The sequence below is a fragment of the Aptenodytes patagonicus genome, chromosome 9 (assembly GCF_965638725.1).
Source record: "Aptenodytes patagonicus chromosome 9, bAptPat1.pri.cur, whole genome shotgun sequence".
NCBI classification, from domain to species: Eukaryota; Metazoa; Chordata; class Aves; order Sphenisciformes; family Spheniscidae; genus Aptenodytes; species Aptenodytes patagonicus.
The window spans coordinates 23,274,962-23,288,828 of record NC_134957.1 but is presented as its reverse complement, the minus strand read 5'-3'; the positions used below and the strand labels follow the sequence as shown (position 1 = coordinate 23,288,828).

The following is a 13,867-nucleotide window of genomic DNA, read 5'->3' as shown; positions in this document are numbered from 1 at the left end:
GCCCTCAGGGCACTAATGGCCCTGAGCAGCTTCACCTGGGACCCTCACCCACACCCATGGGCCCAGGAGCCCATTTAAGCTCAGCCCTGGCTCCCTAGCCTTCCCTGGGCTGTCTTGCATGGGTGCAGGGCTCCAGCTCAGTCCCATCCCAGGCCATGGACCCCATTGATCCAGACCCTGACACATGGGTTGACTTCCCAGCCTGACTGTGGAGCTGCCTCATCACCATGAACGTGCCTTGGTTGGCCTTGGCCACCATCCTTGTCCTGCTCGCCTTGCTCAGGTACCATGGGGCCAGCCCCTGCCCTGCCAGCTGGGTTATCGCTCCTGGCCCTTGGCCGGTGCAGTTGGTGTTATTACTGCTGACCTCAAATGTTCCTAAAGATCCCTAAAGGGTGCTCTGGGGCCAGGCAAGAGCTGCTGTGTTTGGAGAAGGGATGTCAAAAGGGCAGGATGCCGGAGACCCGCCAACATATAAATAAGCCAAGCCTTTATAAAGCCACACGAGGCTGGCTATGTTTGTTCTCGTGCCAAGAGCTGGCTGAGGAAGACTCCCTTCTCTTCCCCACGCTTCGGAAATGCATGGGAAGGTTTCCAGGGCATTACTTAGCATCTCCAAAGGGTGGGTGCAGATGGGGGAGTGAGGCTGTGCTGCTTCAACTGGACCTGCAGAGAAGGTTTCTCCTGCTGCTGAAGTGCTGGTGGTGGGCTCGGCTCCACCTTGACCATCCGGGCTGTGTGCTGCCCTCCACATAATGCAGCCTGGGCAGGCTCCAGCTTGGGGTGCTGCGGTTTGTGCTTTATCTTCTGCTTGCTCCTTGGTTAATCCCCTTCCAGCAATGCAAGAGGTGGGGATTTGCTGCTTCCCTTTGCCTGCTCGCCTCTGTTCCCTGGATGATTTCTCCTTCATTCAATTTTCATGTGCTTGGCTCCACCCTGATTCCCCCCCCCCCCCCCCCCCCCCCCTCGGGAATACCCCACCCAGCACAACGGGGCTTTGTAACAACACCTCCTCCTGTGAGCCGTGGTAGATGCCTTTCCAGCCCTGCCGGGCGCTGCGCCCTGCCTTCCTCCCCGGGCGAATCCTGCCTGCATGTCCGTGCAGAGGGCTCGGCGGTGGGAAGAAATGGCGCTTTCTCGCACAAGGCCCGCTGAGAGTAGGCAGGAACTCACATGTCGGTGCCCGCGTGTGTTTCCAGCATGTCTGAGGACCTTCCTCCTCCGCCCCGGGTCGTTGCTGTTGAACGGCGACACACAAAGTCGTGTTGGCTTTGATCGGGAGGTTTGCTCTGTTTGATCTGATCTCCCACCTCCCCGCCGCGCTCTGCTACAATTTTCCCTGTGCTTTTTTGCAACGTGGGGAAGTTAAATTCCATGTGCATATTAACATCATGTCAAGGGTGTGCTGTCACCTTCTACAGGCTCCTATTCCTTTTTGGCTAAATCATTTGTTTGCAATAATAAAGTGCCTCTTGGTGTGAAACTAGGGGAAAAAAAAGTGAAATCTGGAACAGAGCCAGACCCAGGGAGGGAGGAGTGCTGTTTTCTGCTATTGTTTCTTCCAAAAAACCCCCATGAACCAGTCTAAAAAGGAAAACTCCCTGGTGCATGCCTATAGATTGTTCATTAGCTTGACACTACTGGCTGTGGGGAAGCACTGAGGTTCGAGTGCCCGGAGCGAAGCCAGGTCTAGCTGCTCCTATTCTACACCTGAAATGTCTCTGCTGGCCTCACAGCATGTTATTTTTGCTCGCTGGCTGCTCGCTCGGGTGCCTCGTGGAGGGTGGCACAGCACGGCTTCTCCAGGCTGCCACCCATCGCAGCTCGGAGTCCCCTTCGGCAACATGGTTGTTCCATTTTGCTGTGCTCTGTTTTAGAAAATCCCCCCAATATTGACCCAAAGCAGCATGAGCTCGGGTGCTTCTTAATGCTGGAGCAAGCTGCTGGTCTGCAGGTGATCTCCCTTTGGTGATGAGCGGTGAGTAACGAAGCATTAGTGAGCAGGGCGGGTTCGGGCACTGTGCACTTTGGTGTTTTATTGCGACATGTCAACTGTCAGGCCTTATTTAGGGCCTTTTTCCCTCTTCTTGAATCCTCTTATAATATTGACACACACACACCCCACACCCCCCCAGGAATATTTTCGGTTGCCGCACAGCATCCTCAGCTCCTTGTTTTGGAGGATTTGAGGCTAATGAGAGACCTGTGCCAAGGAGGAAAGGGGGATGCAATGAGACCCCCAGAATGAGAGGATCCGGTAGATTTGTTAGCTCAGGCTCGTCTGGGGGAGGCTCACCTCTATTTTTCCATTAAACAGAACAAAACCAGTCCTACAATTTTCTAGCATCTAGGAGAGATGCTGGCATCTGGATCTAGGAGAGACGTTTAGCTCCTCAAAGTAGGAGAGCTGTGGTGACCAAGGCACCATGTAACGGAGGCAAAACTGGCCATGAACAGGCATTTTTTGGGACTGGCTTCAAACCTGGGATAAAGTGACCTCAGCATCTGTACCATGGCCACAGCGTTGCACACTTGGCAGCCCACCCCAGAAGAGCTTGCGCAAAGCAGTAGCTTCTTCTCCACAGAGGAATCGGCAGGGAATTTTTTCTGGTTGAAATCACCGAAGCTGCTTCTGGTTTTGCCGCAACCGCTGGCAGAGCCGTTTCTCACACAGGGCTGAGCCAACTTTGTTGGTGCTGTGCGGATACGCAGGGATGCTGGTCTGCGGCAGCCGCTCTGGGCATCGCCCAACCTCCCCCAGAAAGGAGCGTGTCCCGATTGCTGGTGCAACCAGGTGTATGGAAGGATTGTTTAAATTTTTTTAGAAAGCAAATAATAGCGATTTTATCAGAGGCAATGGATTTGGCAGCTGAGCAGGAGCCTGTAGGAAACGGAGCTGGCTGAGTGCTTCTGCGGTGAGACAGGTAAACTGACACAGCCTGACAAATAAATCACCAGCTTTTGGCCCCAGAATTAATGCTTAATAATGTTTGAAGTGAGACTGATATCATTGCGTATGACTTGCCTGGTTACATATGCAGCTTTTCAGAGCCAACAGCCGGCTGGTTTTGGGCTACGATGGTCTCCGGCTGACTGGGGAGGAGGGCAGCGCTCTCGCCCCGAGCCAGCCCTGGGAGCTGTAACGCCATTTTACTGCGACCACGAATTCAAGTCCTGGTTTTCCAGGGCAAGGACTAACAGCCCTGGAGCACTTCTCCTGCAGGATCTTTCGCTGGCTACTCTCCCCGCATAAGTACTTGCCTGCAACCAAGGTACGTCTTAGCCTTTGCCGGGACAGCTACGCAGCTCTGCGTGTCTTTCTCTAGTTGCAAGGCTGGCTCTCCACACCTTGACTTTCTCCAGCCCCTCTCTTCTAAAATCTTTTCCCAACGGGTGATCAGGAGGGCAATGGTGCCGCTAATGATGCATAATGTCATCTCCCTGCCTGTGCCGTCCCAGCCAGGAGCACAGCGCCCATGGGAGCTGCTTGCAAGGGCTGCAAACAGCCCGCTGGGGTCAACCCTGCCTGCACCTCCTATGCCAAGGATACAAAGCTTTTTTTTTTTTCCTTTTGCTGGTGCAAAATGCACTTGTGCACACATGCTTTTACATTATTGGTGGTAGTTTTGCTCAGGTGCCTGAAGCCAGGGCAAAACCAAACGTCGGTCTGAACAGCAAGGGATAGCAGCGGTGGCTTTGAAAGGCTGTCGGGGTAAGGCACGGCTGGGCGAGCACTGGAGCAAGGTGTTTGAAAAGACTGATCAGCTTCGATATTGAAAGCTCCGTTATGAACAGTCAGGAACAAGGGCTTTTGACTGGCTCAAAATACACCCTAAGGTATGCAGGTGGGGGGACGACACACGGGGGTTTATTTACAGAAGTGTGTAACTGGACAAATACATCCTCCCTATTTACTATTAGAAGTTACACTACACCAAAACGGTGAATCATGAAGCCGACATTTCCGAGGGTGTTATTTGTGCCACAGTGGCCGGAGCACGTTAGTCACCAAAGCTGCGCACTGGCGGTGCTGGATGTCCCCTCTGGCTGGGGTTCGAGAGAGGAGCTGGCGGGATGGGACGGCAGAAACCATCCCGCCATGACACTGCGTCAGCATTTCGGGTCAGCAGTGCCGGGTGAAGTTGCTCCTGTCCGCCTCCTCCAGCTGCCCCGGATGGTCCCAGGCGGCAGCTCAGCAGTTTGCTTCCTTAACAAGCCTTCCCCGGGGAACACCAGCTCCGTCTTCACATCCCAGGAGGAGCTGGCAGGTCTCCAGAAAACGCTTCCAAGGTCTGGCTGGGGGGGGGGGGGGGGGGGGGGGTGTCATGCTGCCGCTGTGGTTGTATTCAACCATTAAATGTCGGTTTGTAGAAACGAGTGGGGACGCAGTGTCAGAGGAGGCCAGCACCATATACGATGTAGATGAGGTGGTGGAGTCAGCGCTGGGGTCAGAACGGTTGGGTTTGGGATCCTCCCATGTTCAAAAGCATGCTCCGGGGAGAGCCAGAGCTGGAAGCTGCAGGTCGGTAACCTCCCACAAAACATGAGGTCCAGGATTTTCAGAGGGTATCTGGCATCTGGGGGAACTTTGCAAGGCAGGTGGCAAACTCTCTATCACTCTGAAGGCTTTCGTTTCAAATTAGGTGTTTTCTCCAATGTGGGTTTTCCCTCCAGCAGCATCTCCAGGTCAGTAGCTGTCAGCAGGTGAAACTCCATGGCCCAGGGGACTCAGGGCAGGCTGGATAAATAAAATTTTTTCCAGGCTTAAAATCAACTGCAGTATTTTGCCCAGGTGCTGGGGCCCTTGATTCTCCTCCACTTGTGCTCATTCACTTGTCCCTGCTGAAGCACCAATACTGCAGAGCCTACCAAGGAGACGGGTCCTTGCAAGTTATTTCTGGAGGATCTGGAGATGAAAAGGGTCTCTGCCAGCACTCCTCTGTTTTCCACCTCTTCTGCAGCTTCGCTCAAGTTTGGCTGTGCCCTTGTCTCAAGCCCACCGGTGTGACTGTTGCCGAGCAGGAGCCATCCCGGTGGCAAGGGCTGGCTGGGAGCTCTGGTGGGCTCCATCCCCTCCGGGCTGCCGGTGGCTCTGCCTGAGTCCCTGAGCTGCTCTGGGGCCAGGCGAGCGTGAGTCACGCTGCAGAAATCTCCCCAGGGCTGCTCCTGGCTCCTGTGTTTGGAGATCGTGCCCATCTCCAACGTGCATGTTGGGACTGGTTCAAGCAGAGCTGCTTAACTGGGTTAATGGCTTGGCACCCCCATGATGCGGGGAGACGGGCTGGGGCAAGAGCATCGCTTCTCCCCCCGGGGAGAGACCCGGAGGTTCCTGCCCGGCTCCCCCCTGCCTGCTCGGGCTCTCCCTCCTGGTTTCAGCTCTAATCCCCAGCGTGGTTGAGGGTGGTGGTCTCACAAATGGCTTCCCCCTCGCTAGAGGCGCGTGGCTGTGGGCTGAGCGTCGGGAGTGGGAGGAGGATGTTGCTGAAGAAATGTCTCCTCGCAGGCCATCGCATAGGAACAGCAAAGGACAGACAACAAGGCCGTTTGGCCAGGAGCTGGTGGGGAAATGGGGCTTTTGGTCCCAGCTATGTCGTCAAGGGGTCCCGGGGGGTCCCCCCTCCCTTTGCCGGTACATCCTGGGCAGCACATCAAAGTGGATCCACATCAAAGCGGATCCATCCCAAAGGCGCTGCTGGTGCAAAGCACCTGTCAGATGGGACCCAAAGCCTCCCTGCCTGACTTGCAAGCATCCAGCTTTGTTCTATCTTGTCCACTCCTCGCTCAAAAGACTGCCTCTGGAGTTAAAAGAAAGTAACGTGCTTTAAGAAACCTGCAAATGCTTGTGTCTGTTCTGTGGGTGATGGAGCTATCGGGATTCTGCTTTCGTGGGTGCTGCTGGGGCACGCTCCCGGCTTGGGCAGCAGCCTTGCCTTTGGTTGCCTCCCCTCTGCTCCTTCTGCTGCACTGGGTCCCAGCAGCATTTGCTTTGCAAACGCAGGAGACCATAGTTTCCTCCTCCACAAACAGAAAAATAATGAGACTGCAGTAGGTTTGATGTGAGAAATGTGGTTTCCCGCATCCCAAGTTGGGGAAGCAGCAAAAACGGGTGTTTCCCAGATCTTTCCTCAACGCTATTTTCCTGCGAGGTATTTGCAGTGCAGCTGCAAGGGACGTGGTTTTTGTGCATGTTTAGCGAGTGGATCCCACCGGCATCGTCCCCTCCTGGGCACGGAGGGGTGCTGGGAGCAGTGACCGTCAGGGCAGGCACTGGGAGGCTGGAGCCTGGGCCAGCCCCGTCCGCGGCACTCAGCTGTGGTGTGCTATTAATAAAACCCACCAGCGAGGCTGCCGGGCTGGAGGAAATGAAGGAAATGAAGTTAATACGTGGAAATGTTTCCTTGTTTTCCCACTTGGTGCTCGGGGGCCTGCCTGTTGCTCCCTGCTCCCCTCGCTCAGCCCAGGCTGCGGCTGGGCTCAGGGGCTGGATGGTAGCTCTGGGAGAGCCCAGTTTGGGGAAAAGTGTTGAAGAATAGGGATTCTGGGGATGGCAAGCAGAGAGCAGAGGACTGTTAAGGCATGTCTGAGCTGCTTAGAAGGAGGGAGAGGGGTTTAGGGGGCTGTTCCTTCGGGGTGAAGGGCAGAAAGGGCACCTTTACTTGTGGATTTTGGGGCAGCGTTGCTCCTTGCCAGTCCCGTGTGAGAGCTCTGCAGTAGCTGGAGACTGGAAAACCAGCTCGTGCGCAGAGGACGGGCTCTGCGGGGCCGGGGCGAGACAGCGTGACTCAGCCCAGCCACGCTTCCCATGCCGCAGCTCTGCCAGCAAGTCCCTTCCTGCAGCTGCCGAGGGCAGGCAGTGCACAGGCTCTGCCCTGCTCTGCCCACTTCGGGCACGCGTAGTCCTCGCGTGCAACCGCAAAAAACCCCCAGCCTCCCTTTCCCACCTCGTCTGCGTTATTTCTGAGCAATCCTGCCATTCTCCAGGTGGCCCCATGGCCGCTGCTAGCCGGGGAGGCTGCTGGTGGGGATGCTTTCCCGGGGGCTCGGGGCAGGAGCCTTGGCTCTGACCCCAAGTGCAATGCTTGAGCTCAGCAAAGAGCAGCTTCGCCTGCAAATCCCAGACCCTGCCACGGTGCACATCACGGGCTGCTGTCAAAAGTGCCCGCCTGCCTTTGTGAGAGGGCGAGAGAAACGGCACCGTCTCCGTGGGGTGGCTTTGGGGTGCTGAGCAGCAGTGGCTGGGGTATGTGCTAACTCTTGTTGTTGTTTGTTGTTTGCCCCTCTGCCAGTTGGTTTCTTGTTAAGACAAGATCCTCCTTAACATGTTCCTGGGTGGAGCCGAGCCTGCTGCAGGGCAGAGCTGTAACTACGGAGCTGAAGTCTACGCCATGCTCTGAAGGGGGCAGAAACGGGGGTGCAAGGAGACCCGTATGGCAGATGCTCGAGCAAGCACCGTATATACAAACCTCTACAAACGGAGCAGCAAATCAGTGGTGTTGCAAGACAGCGAGACCTTCCCCGTGAAGCACCAGCCAGTGGAGTGGAGACGGCAAGAAATACGTCTTGCAAACTTTCTGCTGAGTTATGGAGAATCAGCTGGGGATTGCAGCAGGGAAGAATTTGTGAAAACCATCTGAGCTCCTGCAGAAGCGGAGCCACTCCGGTGATGTGCCCCGTGCTCAGCTCTCGCCTTGGGGATTTCATCCTTTCCTCCAGGTTTCCCATCCTTAATTTGTTTCCCGCTGCGGTTTGCCACCCCCGGGCTCTTGGGGTGTGGGCAATGCTGTGAGGGCTCCTGTGTTGGTCCAGGAACATACTCCTAGGCTCTCTTTCCCCTCCCTAAAAAATTACACTTGCAGATGAGGAATAAGCAAGGCCCAGGGCAAGAATAGGAGTCACCCGCGAATAAACCCAGCACGTTGCTTGGGTTGGTGAAGGGGAGACAAGGAGCACAAAGGAACCCTCATTATAGCGCGAATCAGGAGTTAATGAGTGTGGTTTGGTGATGTGCTCAAGAGCAGAACATTTCTCAGCCCCATCCTCCAGCCATTAAAACCTTAAACAGGGGGAAAAAAAAAGTCTCTGATCTCCTGCTCTAGGTGGACTGCCTTATCTTGAATGTGTAGCTGGAACCTGAAAGAAAACCAAACCCTCTGGCAACGGGGTGCTAACTCCAGGGTGAGGGCATTCATTCCCTGCACCACACTCTGGTGTGGCCGAAGCCGCAGGGCTGTGCTTTATTTAAAAGGTAGAATAAACGCTGCTGATGGGCACCAGGCTGTATCTTCCAGCCCACCATCCTTAACTCAGCATCATGGTGGCTAAGTGGAAGCTGTCCCCATCCATGCCCCCGAGCTCATCAGGGCCATCTCACCTGGCCTACAGGTCACTTACATAATTAATTGTAGGCTATAAAATTGGGTGTTGGACTAAGCCACCCGGTGCCTGTCTCCTTTGAGACCGCAAACCAAGGTCACATGAGTTTAATCCTCCCCGTGCCTTGTTACGGGTGTTTGCCCGACCCCACGTCAGGTCTAACCTGGAAGCCAGAGGGAGCACCAGAAAAACGACAGGGTGGGGAAGTTGCCTGTTCTTAGGAGGCTCTGTATTTGGATTTGACTCCCAAGTGTAGTTGGGTGTTTCTCCCCCCAGACAAACAGGTGGGTATACCCGGCTGCAGTTCAGCGGATTAGGGAAAAGAGAGCGGAGGAGAAGCTGGCACGGCCGAGCAGCCCCGCGTGCCGTGGCGGGGGGGCTCAGGGGTGTGTTTTGGGTAGTTGGGCAGTGCCTGGGATTCCCCGTCCTGGGTCAGTACGTGGCACAAGGTGCTATCCAGCCAAAACTGCAAGCCATCCCCTGCCTGTGAGCAGTCTAATTTGATGCCCAGCTTTGGTGGAAGGATGACGGGGCCAGGCATCCTGTCTCAGCTGGAACTATTTGAACTAAATGTAATAGAAAATGAAAGGAGACAACCAACCAGAGGCTGCTGGTTTTATCTTTATAAAGATAAAAGATAAGGAATAAATTAGAAGTGTGGAAGCACTTAACCCTTCTGGGAGGGGGGAAGGCGCCTGTAACACCTGGTCAAGGTGTCTGAATTAAAAAATGAGGACCTATGATTCTGATCTCGTGTTTTCATTGATTTCAGTGCACACATCATGATGAAGAAGTATGAGAACGATAGCAGGTTGGCTACGGAGAGCGGAAAGGACTTTAGGTTATGGGATGGGGTAACACCACGGTGACTGGGCATCCCTCCACTGGGCATCTACTAGAAGAGACTGCTGATATGACCCATTTCTTTTCAAACAGGAGCTTTCGCAACCCGTTCCCAACTAACCCAGTCCGTAAGACCCAGCTATAAATCTGAACCCCTGCGGACATTTGAGGTCTCCTTTACAAGGCAGCTGCAGCGGTTCCTGAGCTGCTTTTGCATTGCTATAGGGCTGAGGTCCCTATAGGCATCCCAGCAGGAAGCAGTTGGGATGTCTTAATTATAGAAGCACAATTTCTGATGCCTGCATCGCTACGGAAACTTTGTTTGGGTTTCCAAGAAGTTGTTAATTCCTTATCGCTTTTGTTTTGTTTTTTTTTCTCACTTCAGGGGTATCGAAGGAGTCGTGTTTAGGTGGCACCAGGGCAGTTACGTCCTTGACAGTATTTGAAGCGAGGCATCTGCTGGGAGAGAGGTGAGGAGGGAGGGAAGGGATGGCGACAGGGGAGGCTGCCACATCGCCTACGGCCCCAGCTGAGCTGCCTTAAGCTGCCAATTTTGCTAGACCCTGATAAAGAAATCAATAAGGCAGCTCAGCATTTTCTGGGTTTGCCTTCACCTTCATCGGTCCTTGCGGTCCCTTAAGTTTGTTAATCCGTTGATAGGCCTAAGGTAATATTCAAAGGAAAATCCATTCGCTCCTGTCATTTATTTCTCGCCTGGGCTCCATCATCTCCTATTTGAGACAAGAATCGCCCATCTTCACCGTGACCCTGCCTGCAATTTCAGTCATTTAGTTCTCTGCAGAGCACTGGAAGTAAGTACCCGGGAATTTCCCCGGTGTAAGCAGGATTTAAGGTCTTTCTGCTGATTTTAGTATCCTCAGTGTTTTCTGCGAGTTTTAGGTTTCTACTCAAATGAACCCAGTTATGGTTCTGCTCCTTCTGCCTCCAAGCAACACCGGGGAGCAGGAGCCAGCAGGGAGCACGGCCAGGGGCTGCCCGGAGCTCAGCAACTGCGGTTCATGCAAAAAAAGAAGTACCACCGTGGCAGCGGACAGGGTGCTCCTCGAGGGAGCGTGTGCTCCTAAGGTCTGATCCTGCAAACCTTGCTCAGGTGTGTGAATTGGTGCTGTTCCCCTTAGTTAACAGGGGCAGTGAAGGTCTCCTCCTGCACCTGAGCTGGAAGAAATTGCTGCTAGGCTGCTCCTGTGCCTGATTAGAGGAAGGGATATTAATGAGGCCCAGAAGGAGGTAAAAGATGGCAGCTCTGACTTGGGGATGAGCAGTGATGGTGTTTCTGTGCTGGGTGAAAGGGGTTTTTTGGGGGGCCTTTGTAAAGGGGAGCCTAGAGCTGCTAGGGTGATGGCCCTGGGGTGCTGGAGAGGTGGTGTGGCTTGGCCTCCTCACCCCTAGGCAAGGTAGGGAGATGCTGGGATGCTGAGGATATCTCTGGAAGGATGGGTGGTGAAACAGCTGCTGTGTCCGTACAGTTACAGGTTTCTTCTCTTGTGGGCATGCAACCAACCTCCTGGGACCACCACTGCTCAGGGCTCTGTGATGACACTACTGACCATCAAACACCAAAATCCAGTTTGAGAAGTCAGTAGGTCAGAAAGGGCCAGAGCTATATACCGTGCTGAAGACAGGGCAGAACCACGCTGTCTTAGTAACCGCTGTTGGTCAGCTGGTGATGCGTGGCCCTGGTCTAGATTTCATTCTAGTCCATAGGAAAAAAAAAATTAAAAAAAAATCCTGGTATCTTTAGGGAAAGTAGAAGTGGCCCCATGTTCTCTATGGGTCATTCAATAGTTCATAGTTTACTGGTTTTCTTGCAGCATGGTCATCTCTACAGAAGCAGCTGAGGAGGTCTGGAGCACTTGCTATACAGCAGGTAAGTGCACGAGGTGTTTCTGATCAGTCACAAATTCAGGGCCTGCTCCGGTGCTCGGTGATTTTTGGCCTGCAATCTGCATTAGCTGAAGAAAATGGAAGTAATATTGTTGGGAGGGAGGGGAAAGAGGGGAAACTAATTATTTTATGTAATGCACCTTTGGCTAGCTAAAGTGGCTGTTGGGAGGTGCTGATTTAGCAGAGGGAAGAAAAAGCCCTGTCTGGTGGGCTGTTTGTTAAGATTTAAGGGCTTACACATTTTAAAAGCTGGGTTTTGGGGGGAAAAAGGGCTGAGAGTTGTGAGGTGTTAACCCTTGTCCCTGGGAGATGCATGTACAGGCACATCAGCGTTGCTGCCCCTGGATTTTGTGGTTATTGTGATTTTTTTTTTTTTTAAATGCATCTGAAGGTTTTCTTCAAGCCCAGCTTATGAAGCTGTATGATTTCCTCAGGCTTTCACCTTTCTTTTCTGGAAAAGTGAGCTTTTAGCTGCTTCCCGCAAACAGGAGAACAGGAGACATCGTGGCTTAACGCTCCAAGTGCAAATAGAAAATGCAGTCTGGAGAAGAGCCCTCGTTTTCACAGCCAGCCCCATGTGTCTGACCACCCAAGACAGGCAGTGCTGCGTGCGCCGGGGCTGCCCGTGGGTGTTTCCCTTTGTGCGGGGTGTTTACGGCACGGGGAGGGGGCTGGATGTGATCCCTGCGTGTGGCACCAGCAGGGCTGAGCTTTTCCTTGGGAGAAACATCAGCTGCCAGCAAGATGAAAACAGCCTCAAACGCCGCCGTGCCGCGATGCTGTTTGCTCCGTCAAACGTCGGGGATGACCCATCTCCTTCTTGTTGGAGCAGAAAGGCAACATGGTCCTTGCCCGGTGCGGTGGCACTCTGGAAGCAAGTGCTGCCAGCAGCGCAAGCTGCCGGTGATGCAGCCAAATACCGCTGGCTGCAATGGCTCTGGGTTACACTGCGCACTTAAGTGTGAGCTTAAATCCCCTGACGGGAACCGCGGCGTGGCAGGACCACGAGCTACCCAGGCCTAGCCCGTTTTGGGGTGCGGCAGGGACAGTGCCGGCGATACTGAGGCAAGGGGGACAGAGGTACCGCAGCGATGGACGGCCCGTGGGGATGGCTTCGCACAAGGGCCTTGCTCCCTGTTGCAGTATTGGTGCGACTTTGCAGATCAGGACTGAAGGGTAGCAGGATGCCTGCTGCAAGATATTGCCTCTCGTACCCACCGCAGCATCTTCCCAGGCCACCGAGAGCCACCCATCTCTTGTCCTCCCCTGTAGCTTAACAAACGCTCTCGAAATCTTGCTCTTCCTATGGAAAAGGTGTTGTTCTCCACCTCTCTGAGACTACAAGGGCGGCCACGGTTTTGCCTACTGATCTTTTTTCCTGGCAGATCCATCCTGCTCGCAGGTATATTGATAAATCTCTGCAGTAAAAAATAAAATAACCCACCAGACTGCACGAGCTCTGTGGCACGGAGGCATCTCAGCTCTACCCCAAGCCAGGTAGGGATGGATATGAATGTTTGGAGAAGCACTGGGGCAACTGGGGTGGATTTTTGGCCCTCGGGTTAACTCTCCACGAATGGGTTGATGGCGTAAAAAGTTAAGGGGCTTTTTGCTGCCTGTGCCCAAAGCCAAAGAAGGCATTTGCAATTCGATGCATCACCAAAACAATCAGAAAACCAGGTGGAAAACTCCGAGCTTGTGCTGCTCCGTGGAGTGATTGATATGATGATCCCAATTACACTTAATTGTGGTTATCCTATTAATAACACCCTCTTTCTGTAGCACACACCTGCCTCTCCATGGGAAACACTATCAATATAACTTAAAACATCAATTACATGCGATGGAAAAGCAGCAATTAAATCCACTAAGCCTTGCCTAAATAATGTTTTGATTTCCTTCCAATATTTTTAATGTTATAAAGGCTGTTTCTTGAAATAAAAGCATTCTTTTATTTGTGTGATCTCCTATTTATCTGTGCAGGAACACTTCCAGACCGGGCGCTGATGGAAAGCATGGTTGGGTTTGCAGGGGCTCTGCAGAGAGCTGGTGGGGATGTGTGCCTGGGGGGGAGAGCCCTGCCTCGTCATTATAAGCTTTCAGGCAGTGCTGCCTGGAAGTTAATTTTTCTCCAGAGTTGTTTTTCTGGGGTGGAAATAGGAAGCCAAGTTTCTACTTGTGTCGTGTCGGGGTTGGGGAACGGGCTGGTAAAGCCGAGTGCTGTTTCACCAGGTGCCTGTGGGTTGTCAAATGAGTAGTTTGAAGCAGCTGGCCAAACCCAAATGATCTGGTTTTGCCCAGGTGGGTTTGCGGCTGTGTAAAAGGTCGTCTCTCCATGCGGGAGGAGGAAGGTGGAGAAAGAGGTGGTCTTCCTCCCAGGGAGGGAGAGAAAAGAAGCTGGAATAGGAGTTAACTGTGAGCCCAGCCCATGATGGCACCCCCATTCAGGAATACGGAGCCTGGATAAAATTGACGTAGTCTTTTAAATCTCACCATACCGGCTGTTCAATAGCGGTGGGGAAGCTGTGGTGAAGCCTGGTGTTTGGTGGTCTGACTTGTGCCTGAGGTGAAGTGTCTTTTTGCCATCGGCACCTGCAAAGCTGGGGCGTTGGCCCACATGGGGCTTGGGGACCCTTGAGCCCCTGCAGAAGAGGCCGGAGGTGGCCAGGCACCTTTTGTATGGCAGTGCCGTGGCCAGGCTTGTGCCCAGGCCTGCTGCACCCAGCGGGTCCTCCATGCCAAGTTC

General features: G+C 53.6%; 1 long non-coding RNA gene across 1 annotated transcript; it reads left to right on the top strand.

Moving 5' to 3' along the window:
* The first annotated feature begins 9,887 nt into the window (after positions 1–9,887).
* On the top strand, positions 9,888–13,071 carry LOC143164751 (uncharacterized). The gene is made up of 4 exons (XR_012996127.1): positions 9,888–10,028; positions 10,117–10,327; positions 11,049–11,104; positions 11,513–13,071. It is a non-coding gene; the product is annotated as an uncharacterized LOC143164751 (long non-coding RNA).
* The last annotated feature ends 796 nt before the right edge of the window (positions 13,072–13,867 follow it).